This window comes from Xenopus laevis, chromosome 6L (assembly GCF_017654675.1).
Source record: "Xenopus laevis strain J_2021 chromosome 6L, Xenopus_laevis_v10.1, whole genome shotgun sequence".
Lineage (NCBI taxonomy): Eukaryota > Metazoa > Chordata > Amphibia > Anura > Pipidae > Xenopus > Xenopus laevis.
This window is the reverse complement of record NC_054381.1, coordinates 98,776,129-98,794,573: the sequence shown is the minus strand read 5'-3', so window position 1 is coordinate 98,794,573 and position 18,445 is coordinate 98,776,129. Positions and strand designations below refer to the sequence as shown.

The 18,445-nt window shown below is 36.9% G+C and overlaps 1 protein-coding gene across 7 annotated transcripts in view; it reads right to left on the bottom strand.

Annotated features, from left to right (window-relative positions):
* Positions 1 to 18,445, bottom strand: part of atxn1.L (ataxin 1 L homeolog) — a 165,618-nt gene that overhangs the window by 42,189 nt on the left and 104,984 nt on the right. For 6 of the 7 annotated variants that reach the window (XM_018267813.2, XM_018267817.2, XM_018267818.2 and 3 more), the window contains one exon: positions 4,540 to 4,598. The gene's annotated coding sequence lies outside the window, so the exon portion shown is untranslated. Of the gene's footprint in view, positions 1 to 4,539; positions 4,599 to 17,280; positions 17,438 to 18,445 lie in introns of those variants that run through there. The other variant, XM_041566312.1, reaches the window with a different exon arrangement.

Genomic DNA, 18,445 nt, shown 5'->3' with positions numbered 1-18,445 from the left:
AAATGATTTCTCCCTTTTTCTGTAATAATAAAACAGTACCTTGTACTTGATCCCAACTAAGATACATGTATGGGATCCAGAAACCCGTTATCCAGAAAGCACCGAATTACAGAAAGCATTTCTCCCACTGACTACATTTTATTCAAATACTCCAAATTTTTAAAAATGATTTCCTTTTTCTCTGTAATAATAAAACAGTACCTTGTACTTGATCCTAATTAAGATATAATTAATCCATATTGGAAGCAAAACCAGCCTATTGGGTTTATTTAAGTTTTTCATGATTTTCTACTAGACTTAAGCTATGAAGATCCAAGTTATGGAAAGATCTATTAACCAGAAAGCCCCAGGTCCCTAGCATTCTGGATAACAGGTACCATACCTGTATAATAAATTCTTATTGGAGGCAAAGCAATCCTGTTGGGTTTATTTAATGGAAAGTCCCCTTATCCAGAAAACCCCAGGTCCATATAATAGTTCCCATACCTATGTTTTAATGATTTTTTAGCAGACAAAGTATGGAAATCCAAATTATAGAAAGTCCCCTATCTAGAAAAGCCCAGGTATTACAGATAAACAAAGTTGCACACATCTGACTTACAGAGAATGTTGAGGATATGTATTGTGTATATAGAATGTAAAAAATGTATTTATTACTCATTCATTTTATCTTCAGAGTTGTATTTCAGGTATTTAAAATATGGGCAACTGCCCTTCACCCCCATATTATAGAACCAACTTAGCAGCATTTTAGGTAGCCAGAGTTGCTTTAGCAGGTATAGTAAGGAATATTGCAATTGGCAACAGTAGGGTAACTTACAGTATCTTCTATCAATGCCCCACTAGCCCCCACTGACAGTCCAAGGTTGCCTGTAGAATTGGTATACTGTTGCTCTGTCATCATAGTGAAATGTGTTTGACCCTTCTGAGAAGTCAGGGGTGAGACCCCTGAAATCTTGTATCTTACCTATCTGTGCTGTTGATTCTCTGATGCTGAAACTCTTTGAGTTCTTGGTTGCCCAATGAAAAGATATATAGGTAGGGGACCTGTTATCTAGAATGCTCAGGTCCTAGACCTTAGACCTAAGGATAACAGACCTTTCTATAATTTCGCTAAGTAAATATTTTAAACATTAAATAAACCCAATAGGCTGGTTTTGCCACCAATAAGGATAAGCTATGCCTGAGAAATGCGAATGCAGTACAGGTATGGAATCTGTTATCCAGAATGATCGGAAAAAGGGGGGTTACATCTACTAAAAAATAACTTAAGCATTAAATAAACCCAATAGGCTTGTTTTGCCTCCAATACTGAATAAATATATATCAATTTGGATCAAGTACAAGATACTGTTTTGTTATTACATTAACTTATTATTACATTATTTGCATAAAAATCTATGGAAGACAGCCTTCCCATAATTCTGAGCTTTCTGGATAACTGGTTTCTGGATAAAGGATCCCATACCTGTGCTGGGAAATGAAAAAATTTAGCACAGCAAGTAATAAGAACACGCGCTGAACCAAAAGCATAGTGCTAAACAGAGACAGTATTCAGCATCATCCAAAGGTGTTCTACATAGGGATGCATCGAATCCACTTTTTTGGATTCGGCCGAACCCCCGAATCCTGTGTGAAAGATTCGGCCGAATACCGAACCGAATCTGAACCCTAATTTGTATATGCAAATTAGGGGTGGGAAGGGGAAATCATTTTTTACTTCCTTTGTTTTCTGTGAAACAAAGTCACGCAATTTCCCTCCCCGCCCCTAATTTGCATATGCAAATTAGGATTCGGATTCGGTTCGGCCAGGCAGATGGATTCGGCCGAATCCGAATCCTGCTGAAAAAGGCCGAATCCTGACCAAATCCTGAACCGAATCCTGGATTCGGTGCATCCCTAGTTCTACTTATGCCATTATATTTTTTAGACAAGGTTGCAAGCTATGATGTTAGTTTAAAAAAAAAAACCAGTATTTAAATTTCTTACGAGCCCTTTAAACAATATTACGTTTCCTATGGTTTTTCCAAGCAACTTGAAATAACTTGCTGAATTATGAGTAACTATTAATTATTACAGCAGAATTTAGTGCATCTGAAATGGATTTTAGCATGTTCCTACGACTTAGGCAATGCCTCTTACTGTTGGCATGTCATTGTGCCAATTGCATCCTGCCTCAGTAACTTCCATATTTTTTACAGCAAAAAAACAAAAGTATTTTGAAAAAGCAAACTAAACTATGATGGTGGTCCCCTTGTTTTATAGATTTTCATTGGATATTATGGATAGTATTCGTATACAGCAGTCGTTCCACTTTCAAAGTCAAAACTTTTGTATAGAATCCCCTGATCCCTGCTCATGAAATGGGAAAAGATATAGGAACATCTTGGTGTATCAGTCATTCAGCCAGAGTTCCACAAATATCTTCGACAGCAAATATATATTCACCAAAAATCTCACCCTAACTGACCTACTATCTGAGCTTCTCAAGTGTATGTAAGAGAAGAAATTTTCATTCGGTCCAACTAGCCATCAGGTTGAGCCCTCCTTTGCCACTGATCCAAGCCCAACAGTTTGTAAACAACTACTTAAGAGCAATGTCACATGTATTTACTGAAGTTTCAAAATAACAGGATCTCCCCAGGATCTATAGACATCCTCTGGATTGAGGTGGCCTTGAATGCACAGGCCATTTCATATGATTGTGATTGGGGGACACTCTCTGCTCAGTGTTCTAGTTCATTTGATAAGGAGTTCTTTAATCCCATCATGTTGAAGCTTTAATCACATCATTTGAAGCTTTCCCACTTGCCCTTCAAATTAAATTTAAGCTAAAATTAGTATCATGTATATTCCAAATGGACATACATTCCAAATATCTGTCCATTTATTATTATTACAACCCCCCTCATAATCCAGTGTAAATGTATAGCACAATACAGTGAAGCCAATGCACCATAGATCTTGTCAGCACTTTCTGTTTTCTGGACACTTTTTTAAGTCTTCTGGTTCTGCACCCCTCAGCCACTAAAACAGCATAAACATATTAAACAGTTTTATGTTCTGCCAAGCTATGGGCATGTTTACATATTCTTTTACATACAAGAGCAACATATGGTTTAGCTAAAGTTTTTTTGTTAGCTAGAAGTAGAAAGGGGCACTGAGATTTTGCCTTGTGTATACTGTAGTATCCATGGCACGGTCCATTGCCCTTGTCGTTACATTTGTAGCTGTGCAAACAGGTTTGCATATACCGTATCTGTAATTGTGTTTTTTTCTGCTAGTTCATCAGATTGCAGATAAGAATACAGCAGCAACTCCTACACTCTGAAAATGTGTAAGAACTGCACAGTTCAGCCCAGGCCTTTCACAGAAGTTGAAACTGATTTCCTGGAATATGCTGTGATTTTAAGCAAAAACAAAGCCTCGTTTATTGACCATAAAAGATGTACTACTAGAGAAACTATTGCTGGCAAAGAGCTGCCTCTGGAGACCAGGGTAAGATTTGAAGAATAGCAGTGGAGCACAGGGCAGAAGAAGGGGGAGGAGAATTAGAATGGAAGCAGTGAAGAAGAGGAGAAAGAATAAAAAGGAGTCAAAAAGAAGAAGAAAGAAGATGACTTGTTTATTTTAGAATATTGTGCAAAAATAACATTTACTGCAAGACCAAACTTTGGGTAAAGCTAAAGAACATTTTTTGGCATACAGTAAACTATAGCCACTACTGCAGGCTTAGTTGGGGCCACACCTGTTAAAGTGATACTGACACTAAAAAAACTACTTTTTAAAATATAACGTACATTAAAAGGTCATGCTGATTGTTTTTTGCTGAGAGGTTTGTTTTTGTAAGTAATTGAAGTTGCTAAACCTGAACAGGTTTTGCCAACCTGACTGTCCCATCCTCAGTCTGTCAGTTAAAGTTTCTAATGCTAACAGACTCCTGCTGCACAAATATGGCAGCCCCCTCATAGGCGATAACAGGGAATCAGATAAGTAATGTTAAAGCATTGGGCAAATAATTTATGGCAAAATGATAAGAAGCATGCAAAGTCAATTTTATTGTAGATGTAAAAAAAAAGGTTCAATTTCTGGTGTCAGTATCTCTTTAATGTAACAAACATCCGCTGACATGCTACAAAAAATATTGCTGATTAGTATTATAAAGTTTTGTTGCCAGGTTACAGAAACAATTGACACCAGTTTAAGGAACTACAAAGCACTGCATGGTTTCTAAAGAATACATTTTTAATCAGTAGAGGATATTTCTTTCCCTGGGGAGAGATATATGATAATGATAACTCTGGTTTATTCATGTTAAGTTACTGTTATACTTACAGTATTATGTACTACACCCTAGTTTAGAAAACCAGCTCAAGTTCTTCATTATGTTATGGCTTTGAGATTGGAAATGAGGGTTGTGGGTGACCACTCACAAGATCACCCAACATTTTTAGCTAAATAACATCTAGACTTTATTGGGTTGTCCATCACATACATTTACTCTAAATAGAAAAACATGGAACATTTTCAAGGTTTTACCTGTTTGATCGATCTGTGTCCGCGTTTCAAATAGAGGAAGGTCCAGCTTCTTCATTAAACTAAAAAAAAAATAATACATTACTATAATAAATGTTCCACCTTTCAACACGTGCTTCTATTATTAGAATATGTAATGTTATTTCCTATGAATCCATAAAATACATAATGTAGCCTTATATATACTTTTCCATATAGTATTACAATGACTCATTGCAGCTTCCCCTGGGAGGACAATAAAGATATAGAATCTCAGCACAGGTATGAAATATTAAATCAGTATGTAAAATGACATTGAATATGCAATAAGCATTTTATTAATGCACTACTCTTTATCGCCTACAGTTCCACTTTAGACTTTTATCTACTATTCTGACCCCTTTCATGGATATGACAATTGCCAAATATCAGGGTAATGGAAGCAATCTGCCTCTGTGGGTGCAACTAATATTGTACTGGAGGGGAGAAACATTTCAGTTCCCAATTACAAAATTATAGTGCCAGTATTAGATGTTATCAATGCAATAGCTCAGCAGTTCAATGCAAGTAGTTAAAAGTAAACTCAGATCCCCTTTAAATTATTTTTTGGAAAATATCTAAACAGGTCCATGCTTAAGTGTAATCAACTATGAATTATGTATTTATTTTATCTAAGTAAGAGCCAATATAGATGTGATGCCAATAAAGTACAGATTTCTTCAGTAGATGTTCCAACATATCTTGGGAAGGCCTTAGAAAAAATTCTGCATAAGTATATGGCATGATATTTACAGCAACACCGTGATATATATGTTTATTGTAGTCCAGCATCATACCAAGCTGGCATCGGGCTCCGTACGAAAACACTTCAGAGGGAGCATGCAGCAACTTTTCCGGGCCCATGCACATGGACGCGTTGTCGCGAGCAAGCCAATTGCGTGCACACATCTACTTGCTGCAAGGGCCCGTAAGTTTCCAGACAAGAGAGCTGCAATAGAGAAAGCAGACGCTGCCATATGGGCCCCCCTTTTCCCAGGCCTATAGGGGGTCTGCCTTCTCTATATTTATGCCACTGTTGTGGACACTCTTTCGTAAAAACATTTTAAATTTTATACATCTCTGTTTGACACATGACCAGTAAAAAAATATTTCTTTGACCTTCACCTACCTCTTATTGGAAGCAAAACCAGCCTATTGGGTTTATTGAATGTTTACATGATTTTCTAGTAGACGTAAGGTGTGAATATCCTAATTACACAAAGATCCATTATCCTGAAACCAGATATCCCAAAAGTTCTGAATTACAGAAAGACCATTTCACTAACAGGGGAATGTAATAAAAGTCATTAAAGGAAAAACTATTCGCAATGCGAAAAGTTATGCCTTTGCGCGTACAAATTTTGCTCTGCGCAAATTTAATATAGCTTTTTCGAACCCAGAAAATGTTTAGTGACCACTTCCGACAGTGGAAGACCTTTTGCAAATTTTATAGTTTGCGCCAATGCGCAGTAAATGTAATAAAACTTCTTACTGAAAAAGTCGTTATGTTTGCTCCAAACGATTACGACACCTTCAAGCACTTCTTAAGAGTGCGCAAATTATAATTTGCAATGCAATAACAGTTTAAGGAACAATATTACATTGCGAGATGTGGATTTTTATTCTTATTGGAGCAAATTGTTTTTCTTTTTGCGACTTTAATTACATTCCCCCCATAGAGTCCATTTTAAGCAAATAATTCAGATTTTTAAAAAATGGATTTGTTTTCTTATGTGATAATAAAACAGTACCTTGTACTTGATAGTAACTAAGATGCATGGATCCATATTGGTGGCAAAACAATCCTATTGGGTTTATTTAAAGTTTAAATGATTTTGAGTGATCCAAATGATGGAAAGATCTCTCATCTTAAAGGGCACCAATCATGACCAAAATCATTTACTAAGTAAATACACTATGTGAAAGTTCAAGAAATCCGATTTTTAAAACAGTTAGAATTGTTTGTATAATGTAAATGATCAGCTCACTATTCCTTCTGCAAGATCTCCCCTATCTCCCCTGCAGTTCTAGCTGAGGAAGCCATCTTGGATTTCACTGGCTCCTCCTACCTATATCTTCCCAGCCAACTGTAGCTCTGAAATCTCGCACATGCTCAGTTGAAATTCCTTGTTTGCTTATCAACCCTTCTAAGCTATTTTCAAATCAGCCAAACCTGTGTGTTAGCTGCTGTTCAGTAGTGCTGCCACCTGCTGGAAGTTAGTGTGTGCCCTTCATTTGCATAATAACATTACCAGCAGGGGACCAGATAGGGAAATCTCCTGATACTTCTAGTGGAGGAGTTTACTTAAACAAGGCATTCTGGGTAGAATACTCAAAGCAGTGTTACAATCTGAGCATGCTTCTGAAATTTGCATATTAGAGTCTCTGTTATGGTCACAGTATGGCCTCCCTCAGTGAAAGAACCCATTTGACAAAGTAAGTGATTTTTTTAAAACCTGCAGTTATTTCAAAAAACTATATATGTAGTTTGATTAAACGTGTTTAGCTTGTACTGGTCAGATTGTTAATATGTGTTTGATTTTGGCTGTGATAGGTGTCCTTTAAAAAAACACAGGTACTAAGCATGCAAATTAGGACTATGCCACAGACTTTTACACAGTTTCTCTTCACATAGTCTAAGGTCTATGGCACACAAGGAGAGATTCAAGCATTTTTGGCTGAGGCATTATTTGGCACCTTCCATACGTTTAAATGGTGCTGGAGCTTGGCAGCCCAGTGCGGCCCGCAAATTTCTCTAGTCTGTGTTTTAGTTGGCAATTGGCAAAAAGGAAGTGTGGTAGTCATGAAATGTTTCACTGTTGCCTAAGAATCGGAAACACCATAGAATGCAGTGCTTTCAGGCATTTCCTGCAACAGATTTGGGCACTTTTTAGCCAGCTATAAGAGCTACATGTACCACTAGCCAAAGGGGTAGTGCTCAACCCCCCTAGTTTATATGTTCAGATTTGCTTACAACGGAACACTTACCAAGACATCAAGAAATCTCATAGGTTAGAAATTAGGCAAGCTCGTGGGTCAGTCGTGTTACAAGTTACAAATCGGTTATCATTTGGCAACTTAAAGGGGCCGATTCACTATGGGTCGATTATCGAGGGTTAATTAACCCTCGATATTCGACTAGGAACTAAAATCCTTCAACTTCGAATATCGAAGTCGAAGGATTTAGCGCAAATGCTGCGATCGAACGATCGAAGGATAATTCCTTCGATCGAACGATTAAATCCTTCGAATCGAACGTTTCAAACGATTTTAATCCAACGATCGAAGGAATATCCTTCGATCAAAAAAACTTAGGCAAGCCTATGGGGGACCTTCCCCATAGGCTAACATTGACTTCGGTAGCTTTTAGCTGCCGAAGTAGGGGGTCGAAGTTTTTTTTAAAGAGACAGTACTTCGACTATCGAATGGTCGAATAGTCGAACGATTTTTAGTTCGAATCCTTCCATTCGAAGTCGTAGTCGAAGGTCGAACTAGTCCATTCGATGGTCGAAGTAGCCCAAAAAACACTTCGAAATTCGAAGTTTTTTTACTTCGAATCCTTCACTCGAGCTTGATGAATCGGCCCCAAAGTGTTAGAAAAGAAATCTTTCTTAGCATTTTCTTGTACATGTGCTGTAAATCAACTCCTGTCTTCTTTGTCTTTTCCTATTCTGCATGCAATGATTTACAGTAAAGTCAATGCATTTATGTAGCTACTGGGTTAGGAATGATTGCTGTAATGTGTTTTTGCAACATGTCAGCAATAATACAGCCAATTTAGCAAGAAATAAGGTTACCTGGTAAGTTCTCATCTACCTCTGATGCTCAGTCATCTGATCTCCCTCAAGGTCACTTTCTTAAGTAACTTGATGAGCATTACATCATCCCATAGAACAGGCCAGTTATATCACCAATCAATAAGGAGGTCTTTACACAGAATAGGAGCATCCCTTTGTAATTCACAGTTGGGTTACGATGCTTCAGGAACACAAAACATTGGAGGGCATTTTTCACATAAGTGTCTCTGGTTTATCCTTGCAGAACAAACCAGCCAGTTATTATTTGCTGTTTTGCTAGATACTCTTCTTTTCATTGGAAAAGAATGCACTTTAAGTAGCATAAAATACTTTTTTTTTTTACATTAGATGAAACACAAATGTACTGACAGCACTCACATCAATACAGCATAGTCTAAAGCCTCCTATAGCTAAAGTTATTCCACAGAGACAAATAACATGACTTTCACATTCACAAGATTAACCCTCCCTAAGAAACATGAGTCCTTTTGAAGTCTAATTGTTAATGTGATTTAAAGGAGAAGCTGCTATTAAAGGTCTCAACTACATTTCATAGTGAGTGGTAGTAAAGCAGGAGACTAAAGCTGGCCATAGACGCAAAGATCCGACCGTAAGAATCATCGTACCATCGGACTTTCCCATCTCCCGATCTGCCACTAACCATTCAGATCAACAGATCAGCCGATGTTCTGCCCCTGACAGCAATCGTACGAAAGTTATGTCCGACCAAAGCTAGTGACAGTCTCCCCCTGAAATACATGCGATCGGCAATACATGCAGAGATATTATCGGCAGCCGACAGAAATCTTTTAACCTGTCCGAAAATCCGAAGTTGCGTCCAGGGTTCCGAACGCTTGCGAAGTTGGGCTATCAATAATACGATAAGCAGTTCAAAGTTACACTAGCGATGCCTAATTAGCATATGGCATGAAGTTAAAGTACAATGGACGTATATGTAGCAGTAAATACATTACACTACACAAGCCCGGGAAACCTTAATAAAATAAAATAGAGGTGTTATATTGCCCTACACATGTGCCCACTGTATAGTTTAGGTGCCATATGTTAGGAAATGTAGGGGGGAAGGAGGGAACCCAAAAAAAATTTTATGATCTTTTGCAGCCTATCACCCTGTAAAAAGTAAAAGACGCCATGTTTTTTGGGACCTGGAAAAATTTTCAACTTTTTTTTGAGGAAGTCCTATCTACTCTATTGCACTTCGCCTGGTCTGAGGTGGTGAAGGCAAGTCTGGCGCAAGAGCTAATGTTCAGTAAAATCCGCATCTTAGTGAATTTGTGTAGTTACGTCCCTTTGCCAGAGTGAAAATTCACCTGGCGTTAGAGTGTGAAGTAGCGCTAGCAAATTTACACCATCGCCCCGTTAGTAAATCGGCGAAGTTCCGAAATGACGTCACACTGGTGAATTTTCTCCAGCGTTACTCACTTCGCCCTTTAGTAAATTTGCCCCTATGGGAGACAGCCTTTCTGGATAACGGATCCTATACCTGCAGTAAGTACAGTATATTATAGGTATTGTACAGTGAGCCTCAAGGCTCAGGAAAGATCAATTGGATCCATTTTGTACCTGCAAAACAGTTGCAAATTCTCTCTATTCTTCCCACATCTTAAATGCTTTTTCTTTTCCTTCTGTACTTTCTAGCAGTGTTTCGGTTGTTTGCCATTCTTTCTGTCTTTGTTTAAAATAACAAATTTAAATAGCATTAAGAGGGAGGGTTACATGCTTACAAAGTAAACTTACTGGCGCTATATAAATACATTCATGATACATTGTTATCAGTGGAAAATGCACAATAAATTCCAAGCTGTTACATAAATTCAATGCCTCTGTATACAACTGGCTATTTTGTGGCCTTGTGAAGCCCATCCCGTGCTTTTACAATGTTCGTTTTCCAGACAGCGTCACACTAAAGAACTAAAAGAAGGTTAGACATTGGTGCTCTATAGTACAAAAGTTTATGAAATTCTTCATATTCATACTTTATGTATGTGGCTATAACTTATAACTTTATAAACAAGGAGCTAAAAAAGTTCCCATTTCAATTATCACTTCATTGGTCTCCTGCAAATCTAGCACAAAGATTTCTATTAATGCCTGCATTTTAACAAACGTCTTCCAATTTCCCATCATTAATGAGAGAAAACGTATATAGATTAAGCAAGTAAAGCTTTGAATAAACACCAAGCCCCATGCTGCAGAGTTTTTGTGTGGTTACTATGACAAGCGTGCAAAACAGGATATTACTAAATCAGCTTTCCTTTTCTTTGGAAGGCACAGAGACTGCCTGATCTATAAACCATAACACTGACTTAGGATGGCCCTTATCTTCCCTTTAAATAAACATCCCAACTATTAAAAGGGCAGCTAAGCTTGAAAGAAACTTTTGCCCAGTTTCTGTGTACATTAGCTTTATGCAGCTGATACATGACAGTCTGTGCCTACTGGCTTTGTTGTTCTCTCCAATTCTTTGAAATGACACTACCTAGGTATGCTTCAGTATAGAATCTCCATATAGAATCCCATTCCTGACAAAGCAAGGGTTAGTCCCCTCTAAACGCTGGATTTTCTACACTGGTCACTGGCCATTTTTGCTGCTCCCCCGAGTAAGCAGTAATTAGACAGCATTGTTGTAGAAAATGGGAAACTGCTTGTTCAATAAGAAAGGCTTCTCTTAGGCTAACTGGTCTTTATATTATAAAAAGAAGAGAAACCAACCCATCTTTTCTTATGCATTTAAAATTTTGTCCCGGCAAAATAGAGATAAAATTTTGTTCCAGCAAAATAGAGATAAAAGGTGTTATTCTGTAAGAATAATTAAATGTGAGTATAACATTTTGCTTTAAGGATAATTAAAAGTGATATGAAAAGATAACTTGAATGCCCAATACAGGAGAATGTAAACGCTAGGCATATAGGATAAGCCAGTATTTAAAGAATTAGTCTACTTTACAGATTCTCCTGCACAGAGCATTGTATTTTATTGGCCGCATGTATTTGGTAGCCATGTGCAGGTCCATATGCAGTTTTTGACCTCAAGTTGTCCATAGCAAGCACAGTCAATAAGCAAAGATGTTATTGTTGCCCAGTGTCGGACTGGGACACCAGGGGCCCACCCTAAAACCTTAGACCAGGGGCCCACCAAGAAAATTTTTGACCAGTTGCCCACTCTTAATACTATTATTCTTCCTCTCCTCACTCAACCTCTATTCTCCTAGTCTCTTTAGTTATACATTCTATATTCTATTATTCCATCTATTTAGCCTCTTTGGCCTCATAGAAATAGGGAATGGCCATGAAATAGGCCAAATGTTTAGCAGCATGAGGGCCCACTGAGACCTGGGCCCACCGGGAGTTTTCCTGGTATCCCGGTGGGCCAGTCCGACACTGTTGTTGCCATGGCCAACTTCTCTAATGCAATTTAGCACCTGTCCTAGTAAATCAGCCCTAGTGTCAAAGTGTTTTGTTCCCTCAAAAAAAATTGAAGGACTTTAAATGAGGTAATGTAATAAATGGTCTTACTTTTGCCCACGTCTAGTAACCCATAGCAACTAATCAGATTTTTTGTTTTCAAGCAACAAAAGTAAAATGCTACCTGGCGATTGGTTGCAATGGATTACTAGACAATAAGGAAATTTAAGGCCATGCATTAAATTACCCCCTAGAATACTTAGATAATCCATTTATTCCTGGGAGGGGATATACCTGACGTGGTAATGGTTATAATGAATGACTTTCCCATGTGTTTCAGTTGTGCTTTCTTCTGCACAATGATTATGTTATTTTGAGCCCACTGCATATTTGACATGAATAAATGAAAATTCTAGTATTTCAACCAACAGAACTCACAAATCAATATATACATTTCCCCTTTGAGACAAATCCCAGTTGTGTATGAACATCTAGAAATGTCTTCGCCTCCTTTGCTTTACTCTTTTCTAAGAAAAGATACAGTGAAATTTTGATGCCTTTCCAAGAAATCTAATATTTATTCCAGCATTTTCCTTCAGGGCTTGTCTCTTCATACATCTGTGAGAGCAAACTTTTCTACATTTAGAGGATAAGTATATTTAGTGTATAAAATATTTTGTGCCAAAAAAACGTATAAAGGCGAGGGCAAAAGAAATAGCATATTTATAAAGGCAATTGAAGTATTTCTAATGGTGTGTATTTTACTTAAAACCAGACTATGTTCTAACATGATGGTGTTATTTTACAACACTCTAGACCTGATGTAAGCCATCAAGCTCAATTGGAAATATTCAGGAGACATAGCAGTTCTGGCATTAGAAGTGATATAAATTGCAGGGTAAAAAGCACCAGCACTCAACGCATTTTACAAGCGTTTCCTAAAGCTAATTTTTGGTTTATGCCAGTAAGTTACACTTGGCAACACATTTACATAAAGTAATTACACAGCTTTAGAAATATGATTGTACCTAGTGTACCGTGCAGTTAAAATTACAATGCTTGGTGTATACCAATGGCTTTTCTTTAACACACATTTTAGGGTTGATTCACACAGCGAGTAGCGGCGACTAGTCGCTCGTTTTGTCTGTACATAGAAAGTACAGCAAATGGCCTAGTACCATGCACACAATGCTATTTAAAAGTCCAGTAGCCTGAAAACCACAGAGACCCTTTTTGGAGCGATAATTGAAAAATAGCATAGACATAATGAAGTATACAAAAACGCCTGTACCAAACAGACGGGGAGACAAATAGCAGCGATAATATGCAAAGCGGCATGACATAGGCGGACATGGGCATGGAAGAACGCAAAACGTAGATTCTACGGCGCCTAGTTACGAGGGTGCGAATTTGTAATTGTTTGGTGGAGCGACAACGTGCTGCATCGTCATTCAGACGCTTTGTTTCGAGGATGACGCCACGCGACAATACTAAAATCTGCCCCAACCCTGGCCAACTACATGTAAAAATCTTTAACATCTGCAAATCAAGCTTCCAAAGAGTTTTCTTGTTTTAAAATTCAATTCATGCTTTAGACTTACATACTAAAATAATTCAAAAAGTAAATAATTAGGCTATTTCATCTGTTTTACAAATATATAGCCTAAGTGGATTAAGCTATGCCAGAGAAATGCAGTTGCAGTACAGATATGGAATCTTTTATCCAGAATGATCGGAAAACTGGGGTTTTCCAGATAACGAATCTTTCTGTAATTTGGATCTCAATACCTTACATCTACTAAAAAATAATTTAAACACTAAATAAACCCAATAGGCTTGTTTTGCCTCCAATAATGAATACATATATCTCAGTGGATCAAGTACAAGGTACTGCTTTATTATAACAGAGAAAAATGACATCATTTTTAAAAAAATTGATTATTTTGATAAAATGGAGTCTATGGGAGATGGCCTTTCTGTAATTTGGAGCTTTCTGGATAACAGGTGTCCAGATAATTGATCCCATACCTGTATATGATTTTCACTGGGCTACTTTGAGATTTATAAAAATCTAAACTAGAGCAGGACACATTGAATTTCTCCTTATTTAACAGGGAGCTATGGCATATGTTTTTGTTTTTTCGAGTGATTTAATTTCATTGATGTATCTAATGTAATTATAATAACTGAATGTACTGTATTTACCTATTGGTTTATGCCCCCAGACTTCTATGAAATTAAAGCTAGTTCATTTCAGATCAAAGTATTGTTATATACTGGCAATTTAAGTAGTTGAATGATAACCCTCATTGGTTGCTTGGCTTGAAAATGCTCTCTGGCACTTTTTTGTGCAAAGGGTACCAAGTGGGTAGTGGTGCGCGAAGCAATTGGAGGTGCTTAGTGGATCGAGGATTGATAAAACCACTGTATATGCCATAGTCCTTAGCCTTGCCCAAGATGCCAATATCTGTTAAGTTGGCTGGTCACCCACATTTCTTATCGCCTTCTATAAATTATCTTTTGTGTTGCAATTCCATTGCAGAAGGGGTGACGTTTGACAGTCCTGGGGCATAATATATGCAAAATATTTGTAAAATATATAGTGAATATTGTGAAATATATAGTGAATAAAGTACCCCCTCTTGTAAAATATAAGGATATTATAAATTACCGAGGATTTTCATGACCATATAAAAACGCGAGGCTGAAGGCCGAGTGTTTTTATACAGGTCATGGAACTCCGAGGTAACTTCTAATATCCTCATATTTTGCAACTGGGGGTACTTTATTTATTATAATACACAAATTTCAGTGAGTCATGTGACAGAAATGACATCACAACTCACCGTTAATAACTGATGACATCAGAACTCACCGTTTATAAGGATATAATTTACAAGATATTCATGGCTTTTGTGTATTATAAGGATATTATAAGTTACAGAGGAGTTCCATGACCATATAAAAACACGAGGCCAAAGGCCTGGGGATACTTCATTTATAATACACAAAAGCCATGAATATCTTGTAAATTATATCCTTATAAACGGTGAGTAGTGATGTCATCAGTTATAAACGGTGAGTAGTGATGTAATTTCTGTCACATGACTCACTAAAATTTGTGTATTATAATAAATAAAGTACCCCCAGTTGTAAAATATGAGGATATTTTAAGTTACCTCGGAGTTCCATGACCTGTATAAAAACACTCGGCCTTGTGTTTTTATAGGGTCATGAAACTCCTCGGTAACTTATAATATCCTTATATTTTACAAGAGGGGGTACTTTATTCACTATATTATAATACACAAGTTTCAGTGAGTCATGTGACAGAAATGACATCAGAACTCACCGTTTATAAGGATATAATTTACAAGATATTCATAGCTTTTGTGTATTATAAGGATATTATACGTTACCCAGGAGTTTAATGACCATAATGACCTCATGTATGAGACTGAAGACTGAAGTGTCTTTATACAGGTCATGGAACTCCGAGGTGACTTCTAATATCCCCATATTTTTCAACAGGGGCTACTTTATTATGATACACAAGTTTCAGTGAGTCATGTGACAGAAATGACATCACTAAACTGTTTATAAGGATATAATTTACAGGATATTAATGTCTCTTGTGTATTATATGAAATTATAGGCACAGTAAAGCTGGCCATCAATGTAAATATCAGTTCATTTGGTGTAGTTGGCAAACAAGCAGATCATTCCCCAGTATGCCCACATTGAGCTGGGCAATATCAGGCTGAAATAATCATGTGGTCCTCAGGTGATCACAATGATGGGAATGCAAGCCATTGGCACAAGGACCACATCAACAAGCTGATACAGTTCTCACACCAAACTTGCCCAGAGTTACAGAGCTGGCAGCTTTTATGGGCTCCTGTAAGGCCACCTTTAACGGAGTGTTCCACAGCAGGGAGAACTCTGTTTTTTTTTTATCATAGCCTGTACAAAGAACTCCCATTCACCTGTTTGCATAGGTATTGAACGTCCGTAAGTACAATTCTTCAGGAAATGTTAAGGGTACATAGAGGTTGTATCATTTAGCATTTATAAGTAAATATATTTTTGTTTCCGCTGAGGCCAAGCATTTTTTCAGTGTTTTATCAGTATTGCAACCTTTGAAAAATGGCCGTTTTATTGGAAATGCTTAGTTACTGCTGCCAAGAAATGACAGTGCCCCCATTTTAACTAGCTGAATGACTACTACAATAGTTACTACCCCTTTAAATGAAACTCTAATCAATGACACATTAATTAAGACAACACCATCTGTTTATAACATTCTCAGCATAAATATATATTTTCATTTTTGTCATTAAAACTGAGAACTGTCAATGTAGATACTGAAGAATTTAAACTAGCTGTGTATTAGTTTTCTTGGAAAGTCATTTCTTATCTTCTGCTGGATTACAGTTACTTATTATAGAGCAATGGTACAGCACACTGATTCCTTTGTGACATTAAAGGTGGCAAACGTTTTTAAGACATTTCCTATAAACATAGTTTCTGTTCTGACAAATCATACCATAAAGGAAATTCCTGACTTTTACCATCCGGTGTTAGAAATGAGTACATTGTTTTGTGATGGAATTTCAACAAATACCATGGAAGGGTTTGAGAAGCTGAGAAAGGAATGGGATCTATTATCTTAAAACCTGCTATCCAGAACGCAAAAAATACAGAAATACCATTTTCCATAGAGTCCCGTTTAGATGAATTTTCTTAATTTTTTACTTTTACTGCAATAAAGACATAGTAATACTTTACTTAATTAAAAAAATCAAAACGACTTTTCCATAAACTTCAACCATTTGCCATACATGAGTGGGTTTTTGCCAAATTTAGCCACCATGGAAGAGGGCCAGATTAGCCTGATCTGTTATTTTCATCCCAGCACCAAATATTGAATAAATACAGGACTAATGGGGAAAGGACTGCAACAACTACTGGATTCAACCTTCACTAGATGGGATTTTCAATCCAACCAGATATGGATTAGACAGGCCCATCTGAGAAATTTCAAATATATAAATATATAAACTATATGTAATATACAGTGTATATATATATATATATATATATATATATATATATATATATATATATATATATATATATATATATATATATATATATATATATATATATATATATATATATATAGTTATTAGAGGAAAACCCCTGCTTGAAGTCTCTCAGGCGTGGCCATAATACTTTCCAGAATGATGGCCTCTAAAGCTCAGGCTTCCTGAAGAGTAAACATTTGTATCTCCTCATTTGAAGTAGCGTGTGATTAAATTAAGCAAAAGTTCCCACACAAACCATACTTTCTCCAGTCCCTTTGTCACCTTTATGTGGTGAAAAAAGTTCACTCATTCCTGAGCACATATAGACAAATACAAGAGTCCTCAGCACTCAACCCATTATCAATATATTTAAGACAGAGACATTTTGTGCATACTGCTACTAAAAAATGCCTTACCCTTTAAACAAAACAGGGATTGTTTGTCCATATTCTGATGGTTCTTATTCTACGTGCAGAAATCCAAGGAGAAGCCACAGAGTCAGCAACATCACCTTCCTAGGCCTCTTTCTCATACTGACCTTAAGATCCCCAGTCCCTTTCTAAGAAAATAAGTTCAAGTTACTTTCTCAAGAGAACCAAATCTCCAGCCTTATCAATCCAGCCATCTGGCCAATGCTGCCTGTTTTGTTAAAGATCTCCTCCTTCTACGCTGATGATACTTTTTTAAATTAATTTTCCTTTCCTAGTAAAGACAAACAAAGGTATTCCAAAAATCAAAATGTTCAGCATGTACCAAATAAATACATCTAGAATCTGACTACAAAGTCCAGATCTATCTATGCTGACTTTCCTAGTTCCTTTTTATCTACTCTACCTAGAGTGATAGTCCTACCTGTACTCAGAGAAACAACCATCAGAGAGTAGGACCATTAGCATAATAATAGCCGCGTGCATAAATATTGTTGTGCGTCAAAATGATTTGGATACCCATTAACTTTAATGCATTTGGACAAAATAGTTTTTGACGCCGTTTTGCTAATTTTCCGGTGAAGCAAAATGCCACAGATTCCATCACTATTCTTGACCCTTCTTCTCAGTCAGGAAGAAAACAAAGAGGATTCAATGCTATTTTTAGCTCCTATTATACATTGGGGTACTATCAGATTCAACTTAGCCACAACTAGTAAATAATGCAACTTTGTACATATTTTTATACAATGTAAAATTCCATCCTGTTACCTAAATAACATTTGAATGTATCTACACTGTAGTGTTTTGCAAAGCCTTAAATTGGAAGAACCTTTTCATAGCAACAATGGATTAAGTATGATATAACATAGTACACATATTTCTAGTAAATGATATACTGTATTTTACTTGTCCAGTGCATGGAAGTACTGAGGTCATAGGTCCAATTCTGACCAGGGCTTTGTGTATGTGTGTCTGCATGGAACTTTATGTCCTTGTTTTTTCGGGGTTTTTTTTCACAGTATAAAACATACTGGTAGTCCAAACATACTTGAGACCAACATGATATTATAGAGTATGTGTTTCTGTTCTTACGGTAGGAAAACTAGATTTGTAGGTCACTAAGTTTGGTGCTCCAAAATCCAAGCAAAAG